The sequence below is a fragment of the Benincasa hispida genome, unplaced genomic scaffold, assembly GCF_009727055.1.
Source record: "Benincasa hispida cultivar B227 unplaced genomic scaffold, ASM972705v1 Contig569, whole genome shotgun sequence".
Classification (NCBI taxonomy): Eukaryota; Viridiplantae; Streptophyta; class Magnoliopsida; order Cucurbitales; family Cucurbitaceae; genus Benincasa; species Benincasa hispida.
The window spans coordinates 52339-65355 of record NW_024064933.1 but is presented as its reverse complement, the minus strand read 5'-3'; the positions used below and the strand labels follow the sequence as shown (position 1 = coordinate 65355).

Below are 13017 nucleotides of genomic sequence, written 5' to 3'. Positions count from 1 at the left end.
ATGCGGTGAAAGGGTTGCGAAACATTTCGGCTAACACTCCCTAGAATGCGTCCATTCTTTGTGATCATGCAACGTGCATACAATAGTAAACCACCTCTCGGCGTGAATGCTACGGCTTCTAAGGCTAGAACGCATGCGATAAATATGCGATAAGTCTATAGGGTTTACACATAAAGCTTTATCTCTATTTATGCGATGACAACATGACATTCACACAAATATGCGACCACATAATATCACTCCCATTCCTAGGATGCATGCGATGCAAGTTGACAAACAGAGCTTATCTCTAAGTCCCTATCTCTTGTTTATGCAAACCTAATCTTACTGTTTCAATTTTAGATTCTAAACTAGATCTCTCGAGTCATTAGGTTCTTTCTTTAGATTCTCTCTCGAGTAACTCTAAAGGGTATTTTTCACAGCATACAACAAGACAATCACAAGCGACGAACTTCCTAGATCATATTAACTTAGTTCTTCTCAACCCATTCAACTAATTTAGCTACTCATGCGTATTAAGAGAGTGAGCAGATGCAGAAATAGAACTTCCATTGAATAGATATGAGATGAAGTACAAAATAACAATGCAAGTATAGTAAAGAGCCTGGTAGCAATTTCTTGCTGCCAGGCATTTACACTGTTTCTACTCGTGCTCTAAAGATATTCTCGCTCTCATGAGAGTCAGCCTGCTCTCTACTCTTAACCCCAAGGTTTTCTCTTGAGCTGCCCCGGGTGATCTCTGGCGTCACCACTCTTCTCTTGCTTCATCGTAAAATAGAAAAGAACACTATGAACATAAGCACTGATGAATTCGTTAACTGATCAACCCTTTTCTAAAGATTTCACTTGGTATTTATAGGGCATCAAAGGTGAAAGGCGGCTTCTCTCTCCCGGTTGTACAGATGGGACAACTTTAATTCCTAACTGATGTGCTGGATAATTGTCACCGATAAAGCTGAATGTACTTTGTGACCGTTATCGGTTGTCAACTTAATTTGGATCCGACTGCCGTCGGCTTTCTGTCCCATCAATCTTAATTATCCTTTCACCCGGATGCACCCACCATGTTTCGCTGACCAAGTTGCAGTGATTCTTCTTGGGCGAATATTTGTGAGCATGATCAACGTAAAGTCTTGCAGTGAGGTTGCACTCGACCAATATGTTCCTATGATCAAAATCTCTGCATAGCGTTGATGCATATTCTGCACAAAAATATAAAGATCAACTGCTTTAATGCGTTGAACACATGCGACCACAATATTATAGAATTTATGCTTAATGAATGCAATTTAACACATTCTATCAATACAATCCAACATTGTTTAAGAACTTAGCACTATGATAACGTGCATTCCACCCCGTTATCAATAGCAAAGAAGATGGATTGAACTAATCAAAGACTATGACTACTCAATTGAGTACCACCTTGGTAAGGAAAATGTTGTAGCTGATGCATTGAGCAGGAAATCCTTGGGATCCAAAGTAGTCCTTGGATCGGTATCAGGAATGTTACTCCAGGAGTTCAGGAGTTCTACGGTCACTCTATCAGTAAGTCAGTCAGTTGGATTGATTACTAGATTTCAGGTAAGACCTATTTTGATGGAAGATCTTAAGCATGAATAGTTGAAGGATCCTAATCTCCAGAAGCTTGCAGAAGAAGCGAGCAAGAGAATAAGGACTGATTTTTAGTTAGGAGTAGATGAAATTTGGTAAAGAAAGGAGGAATGTGTGTGCCTAACGTGTTGCAGCTTAAGCAAGCTATTCTAGAATAGGTGCACAGTTCTGCTTACTCCATGCATCCAAGAAACACCAAGATGTATAGAACTTTGAAGAGATCGTAATGGTGGCGTACAATGAGGAAAGGCATAGCTAAGTATGTAGACCGATGTTTGATTTTTCAACAAGTGAAACCTGGAAAGCAGAGGCCGGCAGGATTACTCAATCCACTATCGGTACCTGAGTGGAAGTCGGGAGTCACGCAGGTAAACATAGACTTTTCACTAGAAATAGAATGTGTAGTAGGTTTTCTCAGAGGTTGGTGGCAAATGTGAAGTCTATTCTAGTGAATTCAGAGGAAATGGTGTAATCTATGGGAAGTCCTAGTCAGATTAATCCTAAGAGGAGGGAAAAGATGAGCAACAGTGAGCTTGAAATGTACCAGGGGTACATTGAGTATAAAAATAAGGAACAAAATGGTCAGCAGAAGACAAAAAGGAAAAGGTCTAGATTTTTTGATGTTCCAGGTAATAGCTCGAAGTTTGAATTGTGACTGAGCTAAGGACTAGAACAGTTGAGAAAAACCTTATGTATACAGTATGGTAAGCCATAGTTGGAAAATGTTATAGTAGAAAGAATGTCTTCTCCCAAGTACGGATAGAAAGGACATACTAAGAAGAGTGCCCTCGGTTAGGTCGAGGTCGAGAAGTCTAGTTGACACAAATATTGATTTCACAACTAGTAAGAAATTCAAAGGTATGACAACTGGAAAAGAATGTTCTAGTGGTATTACTGGGGAATGGAAAAGGACTACCCTAGTAATAAATGAATACTATGACTCAGTGGAGAATGAAAGAGTCACCAGAGGATGTGACAAATACAGAGAACTATGATGACCAAGTTGTTCATACGTACTAGTATTATTTAATATGAACAAATTTAATATCAGAGTAGTGCATCGAAAGCGTAGTAAAAAAAAAAAAGGAAGAAGAAAGAAAAGAAGAAGGTTGTAAAGTTTACGACCAAAGGATGTTGTGAAACTCTAAGTTATAAGTAAGTCCGAGCAAATTTCGAGGATGACATTTCTTTTAGGGGGGAGGAATTTGTAAAATCGGAACCCTAATTACTTTAAGTAAGAGTAAGTAATGTGATGTCTTCTAATGAGCTAAATGAAGCCATTCTTAGGAAGGACAGAAGATGGAAGCAAGAAGAAATAAGCTCTTGAGTAGCTAAGTGTAAAAGTAGGACAAAACTCGACTACGCTAAGGAAGGTCATGCTTGATGATGGAATGCGTAATAAGCATATGGATTAGACCATGCCATCTAATGAGGTGCAGTGTTGAAGTAATATTGTGAGTGAAGTTAGCAAAAGAAAATTTGCTAAATCCTAGCCTTTCATCACCAAGAGTGGGCAAGGTGGCACAAGGAGGGTTCATGCTGGATTTTGAGTAGTGATATAAACAAGAAGGTCAAATTCATTGGGTTAGTTTGGATAAATTACATAGGCTATTTGTGTAATTTCAGTGGCATTCGAAAGCTCTATGTGTCTATTTTTTGTGGCTATGCTATTGAAGGGAAAAACTCATTGGAATAAGGCTGGAGGTGCAAAATAAAGACAAAGGGTTCGTTTCTGGTGTGAATCTAGGCCATGAGGGAAGAATTAAAGCTCCAGGATGAATTACGAAGCATTTTGAGCTAAAAATTTGAGGTAATATTTTTAACTCAGTTATAAAAAACTTTATAGAATTAAACATTTTAAGATGAGGCCTGGAAATCGAGTTATATATTTTTGAAGTTTGAACTGGAAATTGTTGAACAAGCAGGCAGCTGCTTGAATTGGTGCCAATGATGAATGTTTGAATCTCTAGATCAAACGACGGAGAGTTTTTAGCTGAAATTTTAAGGTAATGTTGCTAACTAAATTGTAAATAAGTTTGTAGAAAGAGAGCGAGATAAACCGTTAAGAGCAAAGAAATTTCGATCAGGATGATAATCTCGCTAATTTTTGTGCTAAATCTCACTCAAGAAGGAAATCTCGTTGGAAACTTGGGCTGAATCTCGTTGGTGAGGAAGCAAAGCTTGCTAGAAGAGGTAATTCTCGCTAGGTTGAAGTTTTCCTAGGGAAAAGCTTGTTCTCGCTCATGAGGATGAATTCACTGATGATGATTATCTCGTTAATAATGCTGTTTTTGTTGATGAAAGTTCCATTAGTAAGCGAACTATTTGAGGTATTTTGCTAAGAATTCTAAGGAAGCTAATCGAGAATTATGTCCTTTCAGGCCAAGAAAAGCTAGGAGAGACGTATAAACCGTTAAGAGCCTCGATGAACTGTGAGTGGCTATGTGATGATTTAATGTTTTAATGATTTAGAAACCATGATTTCTTTGAAGTTATTTCTCATGCTAAGTGTTTATATGAAGTGCCAAGCAACATATGTTTGAAGTTATTTCTCATGCTAAGTAAAGCATGTTTTCTATGGAATTTGACATGATTTAAGTATGTTATCTTGTCCAAATACTTTCAGCATGTTTTAGTAACTTCATTTTCATGATGAACTAGTATGATGATTTGAGTACTAAGCCTGATTTTTCAACTAAATGTTTATGACTAGTTATACGACGGATACTGAGGACAATGAGAAGGTATCCTAAGGATACTGAAGGACAATGAGAAGGTATCCTAGTTAAATACCTAAGGTATGACGATACTCAGTTATAAGCACGTGCACGTAAGTGATACGACATCGAGGGATTGAGCAAGGTTATTTTCATGCTAAATTTTATGTGATTCCAAGCAAATTATTTCTATGATTGAAAGCATGATCAATGCATGATGTTTACTAATTTATGAGTTTTCCAAGTATGTTTTCCATGTGTAACGCATGCTAATGGTTTATACAAGCTAGTTCAACATGATTTAAGCCAACTTATTTTACAAAGTATGAAGCATGCGTTAGGGTTAAAGCCAAAGGTTGAATGAAGCTTGATGTACTATGTTTTAAATACCTAAGGTTGTCAAAGTACATGCGTTGGTATTCCTAAACATAATGAAAAGGGATACTGAAGGTAGGGAAGATATCCTAAAGTGTTTTATATGCTATATTTGAGAACTATTCTTTTAATGCTCTTCAAGAACTTGATAGCTTAAGTGAGCTGGATACTGAAGGTAAGGAAGGTATCTGAATAAATGTACCTAAGGTGTTGACGGTACATAGAAAACTCCACGTGCACATAGGCAGGTCTGAATGAGAGGCCGCCGAAGTATGGGTCTCTTGGCCGATAACAGACATTGGGAGCTAGAGCGATGTATGTTTGTTCTCAACTAGGGAATAATGACGTTTAATGGTGTTTAAGAGTAGTTATCATGTGTATGTTTAGAGGAAGTTGCTTGAGATGCCCATCAGTATATTTAAAGAGATCGACATAGCGATCTCTCCTAGGCATAGTTCAGTATGAAGAGATCAAAGTAGGGGTCTCATCTGGCCATGGCTTGGCATTGGGAATTAGAGCGATGAATGTTCATTATCAACTAAGATTCTTGTTTCAGATACAATGGTTTTAAAGGTTCTATGTACGCGCTTGCTTGGCATATTTTAGTTCCAGTATTATGTTTTCAAACTTTCAGTTTAAGCATGAGATTTATGTTTTTATTAAGTCACTCATTGGGCTTCTAGCTCATATTTTCAAATGTTTTCCTTTCAGGTAGTGGTCAGTTCCCAAAAGACTTTTCTGCTGTTGCTCTGCCACTCAAAGAAACAGGTTGAAGGAAGCATAATTGAAGTCCTATATTAGTTAGTACACATGTGTTTGTCTAGTGACTAGTGTTCTAGATGGGGCTCACTAAGTTGTAATATTCATGTATGAACAATGCTACGAAACCCTGTAATGTAAATGTGTTAAGTTCTGAGTTAATATGTTAGTATATTGATGAAATGTATGTATTCAGGGTTTGAGCAAAATTTAACAGGTTAGATAGGCAGTAAGTGCCGGTAGAAGGGTTGGTAACTGCTGCAGTCACCATTCCATCCAGGTTAAGAGGGTAATCTAGAGCGGGGTGTGACACTATTAACGCATACTAGTCTAAAAGGAAGTTTACGGAACCATGTCTTAAACTTTTATGTGCTTTATGATCACAAGCATGCGTGTTTGAAGTTTATGTTTATATGATAAAGATGTTAAAGCTTATGTTTCATGTTATTATGCTTCCAAGTATACATGCTTTAATGATTAAGGTCTTATAATGTATGAGTTGAGCTGATATTGAAGGACTATGAGAAGGTATCTGAGTAGTAGTGAAGGGATTGGAATTCCCTGCAGCGGAAGTAATTGGATGCAACGATCTCTAAATTTATTTTAAAGAACATAAAAAATATAGAGTATCGGAAACCATTGATAAACATTATTAATTCAAGCATGCTACTACAGTGAAAATGGAGTTGAGGAATTAAGAAATCACTCATCTTTGAAGATTAATTTTTCACGTTCCTCTCCAATTTGAGTCATCTTTTCATGATCTCACGTCCATAAACTCAATGAACAATAACAGACACCACCAAGGGGTCTTCTTTTTCCCTCACACCAAGATTGAGTGTGTTAGGAAAATAGTTCTTGAAATTCTTTATTAATGTAATAGATTGGTACAACCTTCTGGAAAATTAGTTCAAATGAAGAATAACTTCTTTATTAGACGATAGGAATCAAATGAGGCTTATCAGTCACTTACAAACTATTACTCAATCGCTTACCAAACGCTAAACGATCATTTAGAAATTCTACACGACCGTTTGGTATTACTAAACGATCGCTTACTAAATCCTCCACAAACACTCACAAGTCTTATACGAATGCTTACAACTATTACATGCCCGCTTATCATTTACTATATGATCGCCTACCAAATGCTACACGATCCTTGAGCTCCGCTACACGATGACTTAGTTTTGCTACACGATCGCCTAGTATTAGTAGGCGATAAGAAGTACACTATAATAGCTTCTCCACGACAGCGTCTTCTGAACTCCCACACTCGAGAGCCCCTCGTCCTCACTCTTACTATTCATAATTCACAATTCTTCCTTCCCTTCTATTTTCTTTCTTCTTTTTAAACCTCAATTTCTCCTAACAACCTTGACAATAACTCTTAACCGATTCAACCGTCGACTTCCCCTTTTCTCTTTTATTCTTTTTGTTTTGATATTACCACATAATTGGAGTTCTATCACAAGCAGAGAAGCATCAACAGATGCTCTTTTCTTCTGTTATAGAACTGAACAAGGGAAAGGAAAAAGTGAAGAAAGAGGTAGAAAGATCGAATACCTGTAATGGGTGCGAATCAAATAGTTTGGGGAAAGCCACTAGAGAAGATGCGATTTGCGATCAAAGCAAATTCAAGAAAGTTGAAATGTCGGTATTTAGCGAAAGAGATCCAGACGCGTGGTTATTTAGAGCAGATCGCTATTTTCAAATTCGTAAGTTGACCGAAACTGAGAAGATGATAATAGCAGTTGTGAGTTTCGACGACGCAACATTAGATTGGTACCGGTCGAAGGAGGACAGAGAGCCGTTCAAGGACTGGGAAGACTAGGAGAAAAGGACGCTTGTGCGATTCTGATCTTTAAGAGAGGGATCGATCTGTGGAAGATTCCTGGCTATCAAACAAGAAACAATGGTGGAGGCATATCGAAATCTGTTTGATAAGCTAGTAGCACCGTTGCCGCATCTGCCAAACGAGGTTATTGAGGAGATGTTCATGAATGGTTTGGCGCCATAGATAAAGACGAAAGTTGAATGCTGGGAACCCACTGGGTTAGTGCAAACGATGTCGCTGGCACAACGTGTTGAAGATAAAGAAAATGCGCGGGTCAAAGCCGGATGAGTGCGGACATACGGGGGTAAGTTCCACAATTCGAATGCTTCAAAATCCAATATTGACAATGTGAGTAAATTAATAAGCGGAAATAATTCGAAAGAGGGGGCGAAGATCGAAGAGTCATTCCTGATGAGGATCATTACCTTACGAGGAACATCGAGCAATGTTAACCAGAGAGAAATTTCGGCGAGAAGATTAATAGATGTGAATTTCAGTCGAAGAGAGAAAAAGGGCTCTGTTTCTGGTGCGATGAAAAATACACTGTTGGACATCGGTGCAAAGGGCGAGAGTTGAGAGAATTGAGATTGTTGGTGGTGCAGGTGTCCAAAGAGGAGTGGGGAGTTGCATGAGGAAGACGAAGCAAGAGAAGTGACGTTAGAATTGCATATGCTGACAATGAGTAAAGAAATTTCATCTCTTATTGAACTGACCGTGAACTCAGTTGTGGGATTGACGAACCCACGAACAATGAAGACTTGAGGGGATATCAAAGGAGAATCGGTAGTGGTATTGATAGATTGTGGATCGACACATAACTTCATCTCAGAGGGTTTAGCAAATCGTCTGCAGTTGAACGTCACAACCACAACTAGTTACGAAATAGTTTTGGGTTCGAGACCTGCTCTGTGAGGCAAGGAAGTATGCCAAAATGTGGAAATGAGACTGGAAGATTGAAGAATGTGTGACAGTTTCATTCCACTGGAGTTGGAAGGTGTTGACATGATTTTGGGGATGCAATGGCTACACTCTTTGGGGAAAACAGAGGTCGATCGGCAGAACCTAACAATATCATTTGTTCATGTGGGACTGAAGATTACTCTACAAGAGAATCCAAGTCAGACAGAGGTTGGGGTTAGTCTGAAATATACGATGAGGATAAGGGATGGGGTCTGTGAGTGATTTAGAAGCATTGGAGGATGACTCAAGAGAAAATGAAGAAGACTGTCAAAGAGGTAGCTGAACAAACAGAACTTTTCCTTGAGGACAAGGTAAAAGTGGAGGGTGGGGGTAATGATAGGACTCCAATTATATGGCAATATCAAAACAAAAAAGAAATAAAATAAAAGAGAAAAGGGGAAGTCGGCGATTGAATCGGTTAAGAGTTATTGTCAAGGTTGTTGGGAAAAGTTAAGGTTTAAAAAGAAGGAAGAAAATAGAAGGGAAGGAAGAAAAGTGAATTCTGAATAGTAAGAGTGAGGACGAGGGGCTCTTGAGGGTGGGAGTTTAGAAGACGCTGTCGTGGAGAAGCTATCGTAGTGTGCTGCTTATCGCCTACTGATACTAGGCAATCGTGTAGCAAAACTAAGTCATCATGTAACGGACTCAGCGATTGTATAGCATTTGTTAGGCAATCGTATACTAAATGGTAAGCGGGCATGTAATAGTTGTAAACGTTAGTATAAGACTTGTGAGCATTCGTGGAGGATTTAGTAAGTGATCATTTAGTAATACCAAGTGATCGTGTAGAATTTATAAACGATCGTTTAGTGTTTGGTAAGCGATTGGGTAACAGTTTGTAAGCAACTGATTACCCTCGTTTGATTGCTATCGTCTAATAAAGGAGTTGTTCTTCGTTTGAACTGCTTTTCCAAAAGGTTGTACTAATCTGTTACGTTAATAAAGAATTTCAAGAATTAGTTTCCTAACAGAGTGCAAGCCCATAGCTCTATAAAAATCAAAGAGAGAAGAAGAACCAGAGGAGAGATAGATAGTTTTCTCTCTCTTCTAATCTGCTACGTGAGTTTTGGGAGAGAATACGAGGTAGGGGAGTTATAACTCCTTCCTCTTTGTATTTAATAAATTCAAATTCAAAACTTGATTTTTTTAATAAATACATATATTAACTAACTTAATATATATAAATATTAAACTATATGTTATATCACATATAACATATAACCTATAGTTTATATTATATCACATATAATATATTCTATAGCTTTTATATAAATCACATCCATATAATTTAATATTTGAATCACATTCAAATAACGACCCCTTTCATCGAATGATAGAAATTTAATATGAATCATATTCATATTAATTTTAACATATAGTTTCTATGTGAACCATATTCACATAATCAATATTTGAATCATATCCAAATATTTATTTCTCTCATAAATTTAATATGAATCATATTCAAATTAAATTTTAACATATAGTTTTTATATGAATCATATTCATAAAATTAATATTTGAATCATATTCAAACATTTATTTCTCTCATAAAATTATATGAATTTAATATGAATCATATTCACACTAAATTTTAACATATAATTTTTATATGAATCATATTCATATAATTAATATTCGAATCACATTCAAACATTTATTTCTCTCATATAAAAATGTATCAACATACATTATATTATATAATGTATCAATGCATTATTTAATTGTATCATATACAATTAATTCCCTTTAATTTATTTGAACAATTCAAATCACACCAAAATTAATTTGATTTCCATCAGTCTTCATTGAGCTAATGAGGGGACCTTATGGACCTATAGATCGAAGCTTCAATAATACTAGAATAATTGATTAATCTCTTTTAATCAAATTAATCAACATTCATTAACTGTCGGTCACTTCATTAAAAATTGACAATTGAACTCTTCGTACTATAGATATATTTATGTATCTATTGGATACAACCAATCAACAGTGCATTGAAATTTCACAAATTGCTCGTAAGTACAATTTGGTCTAATTACCGTTTTACCCCTATAGTTACATCTAACTCCTTAAGTATCATTGATCCCTCTAATGAACAATTAGTCATAGTCCACCTATGACCGAACCCTTCTCGGGCTAGGAGAGGGTGAGGTGCCTCATTGTTCAAGCCTTGGAATCAGCCCTTAAGGGAGCAATTTATTTTCTAACCCTAACTATAGGGAAGGAGTGAATTCCTTCTTATGTAGTTGTGTTCCCAGCTCCTCAATCAGAAAAATCTCCAAAATGGTAGGATTATTAAGTCGACAAATCTGGCCACTCTCACCCATAAAAATAAGAGGATCGCCCTTATAGGCAGGAGTTCACAACTCACTCAGGATTAAGGTCAAGTTACATATGATCATCCTAGTGAAATGTAAATCTCTTCTAACAACGACGTTATAAAGAGAGACCTAACAATTCTTGGTCCGATCTTTATACAAAATATTTTATATAAGATACCCCCACTCACATGTCTTCACAAGAATGACAGGATTAGATCATTTGTGGCATTTTACAACAATTGTAACAACTACAATGCGGGTTGTATTACTAATGTTACCAGGATAAGGCACCCAACCTTATCCATATACTACAGATCAATTAAGTTATCACTTAAACATGATCCACCTGTATGTCTTAACATACATGTTTAAGTTACATCATATAACCTTGGATCTTAAGTTAATGGATTATTGCACAAGTAATATAAAATTAATCAACCATTGATTCACTAACATAAAACTACGAGGCTTTAGGGCGTATACCCCAACAAATAGTACCTAAGGTATGACGGTACTTAGTTCTTACCACGTGCATGTGTTGGGTTTTATGTCTTAAAACTCATGGTTTGTAAGCAATAAACTCATTCTGTAAATCGATAAAGTTGTTATTGAATATATGAATTGCTTATTTTGTTTTAGAAATAAATCCAATAAACTAAAAAAGATCCATAACTATTACATGAGTACTTGAACTTTATGTGGAGACATAAGAGTGTATTAGGTTCGAGTAAATAGTCAAAATAATCTATAGTAAACGAATAAGGTTGGGTGCCTTATTCTAGTAATACTATCGGATGCGACCCACTCTATAGTTATTACATGGAGTTGTAAAGTGCTACAAACAAAGTGCTACAAACAAAGTGATCCTGATTGGTTCATATGGTGACATGAGAAGTGGGGGTGTCCTGTGCAATGAGTTTGCATAAGATCGAACCAAGGAATAAGTTACTCTTACTTTATAACGTTGTTTACTTTTTAAGATTGACTATTTCATAGCAATGACCTAGGTAACTTAACCTAAATCCTGAATTAACTATGAACTCCTATTTATTCGAAATTATTCTTAGATTTGCATAGTTGAAGGTTGGCTCAACAACAGCAACTCAATAAGCCTCTCATTTCAGGGGTAAGATTGGGTAGATAGCTGGGTGTTGGAAGGTACCAATGTGCAGCGGAAGAAATCAGGATCCATAAGCACTCTAATTCATTAATTTTGGCAGAAAAGAAAACATGCTTCAACAGAAATTAAATGGGCTTCATGACATACCTTTGAAGACCTTCCTCTAAGCTTTGATTCAATTGCAAATCTCCATACTATCTTGTAGTAGACCACCCCAAGATCTTCTCTACTATCTTCTTGGAGCTCAAGATTGAGTAATGGGACTCAAAATAAGCTGGAATTAAGGGAATTTGGAGAAACTCATAGCAGCAACGAAGTAGAAGAACAATCTTCTTCTCTCAAATTTTTCTCAAAATTTTATTCGGTTGCCATCCCTTCAAGACACTCCAATGTCTTCAATATATTGTAGACATTCATGCAAAGAAATTTGTTGCATGAGATGCAGCTCATGCTTGGAGTTAATGTGGGTTGTTGGTGAGCTAGTAGAAGAAGATAAGGGAAAATCTATTTTCCATTTTTTTGTGTTTTTGTTTTCTTTTTCAATTTTATCCATAAATCAATTTTAATCAATAAAACTGAAAATATTATTAATTTTACAAAATTAATTTCATAAATTAATTTTCTTAATAAAATTAATAAATAATTCTAATTAATTTAATATCAAATATTAAATTAATTTTTAACACAATTCCATCTTCAAATATTTAAATCATATTTAAATATTATTTCTCCAAATTCATTTAATTCTAATTTGAACACTTCAAATTAACTTATCACGCTATTCTAGAGCTTATTCATATACGAGCTAGTAGGGAGACCTCGCGGACCTACAGATCATGGGCTCCAACAATCCGAGATTAATCGGCTGAACTCATTAAACTGATCTAACCCTCATTCGTTAACTAATGGGTGATTCCACTAAAGCCCATAAATGAACTCCCCTCACTGTAGATATATTATGTCCACTCGATATAACCATGATTAGTAAATTAACCCTTCACAGGTTGCTCATAATAACGGCCGGGTCGAATATCTGTTTCACCCCCGAAATTACCTCTTGTTTCTTAAGTTCCACTGATCCCCTAATGAACAATTGATTTGTGATCCAATCAACAAATCAAATCCCTCTCAGGCCAATGAGAGGGTGACGCCTCTTGTTCAAAACCCAAAATCAGCACTTAAGGGGAACAACCTCTCTACTAACCCTAATCGGGTAGGAGTGAATTCCCTCTTTCACCCTATATTCCCAGCTATTCATCTGGTCTTATCCCTAAAATGGTAAGCTTATTGAGTAGAGGCAATTGGTCT

The 13017-nt window shown here is 36.4% G+C and overlaps 1 long non-coding RNA gene across 1 annotated transcript; it reads left to right on the top strand.

Annotated features, from left to right (window-relative positions):
* The first annotated feature begins 995 nt into the window (after window positions 1-995).
* On the top strand, window positions 996-5479 carry LOC120069743. The gene is made up of 4 exons (XR_005479656.1): window positions 996-3807; window positions 3996-4046; window positions 4328-4476; window positions 5418-5479. It is a non-coding gene; the product is annotated as an uncharacterized LOC120069743 (long non-coding RNA).
* Window positions 5480-13017: the final 7538 nt, after the last annotated feature.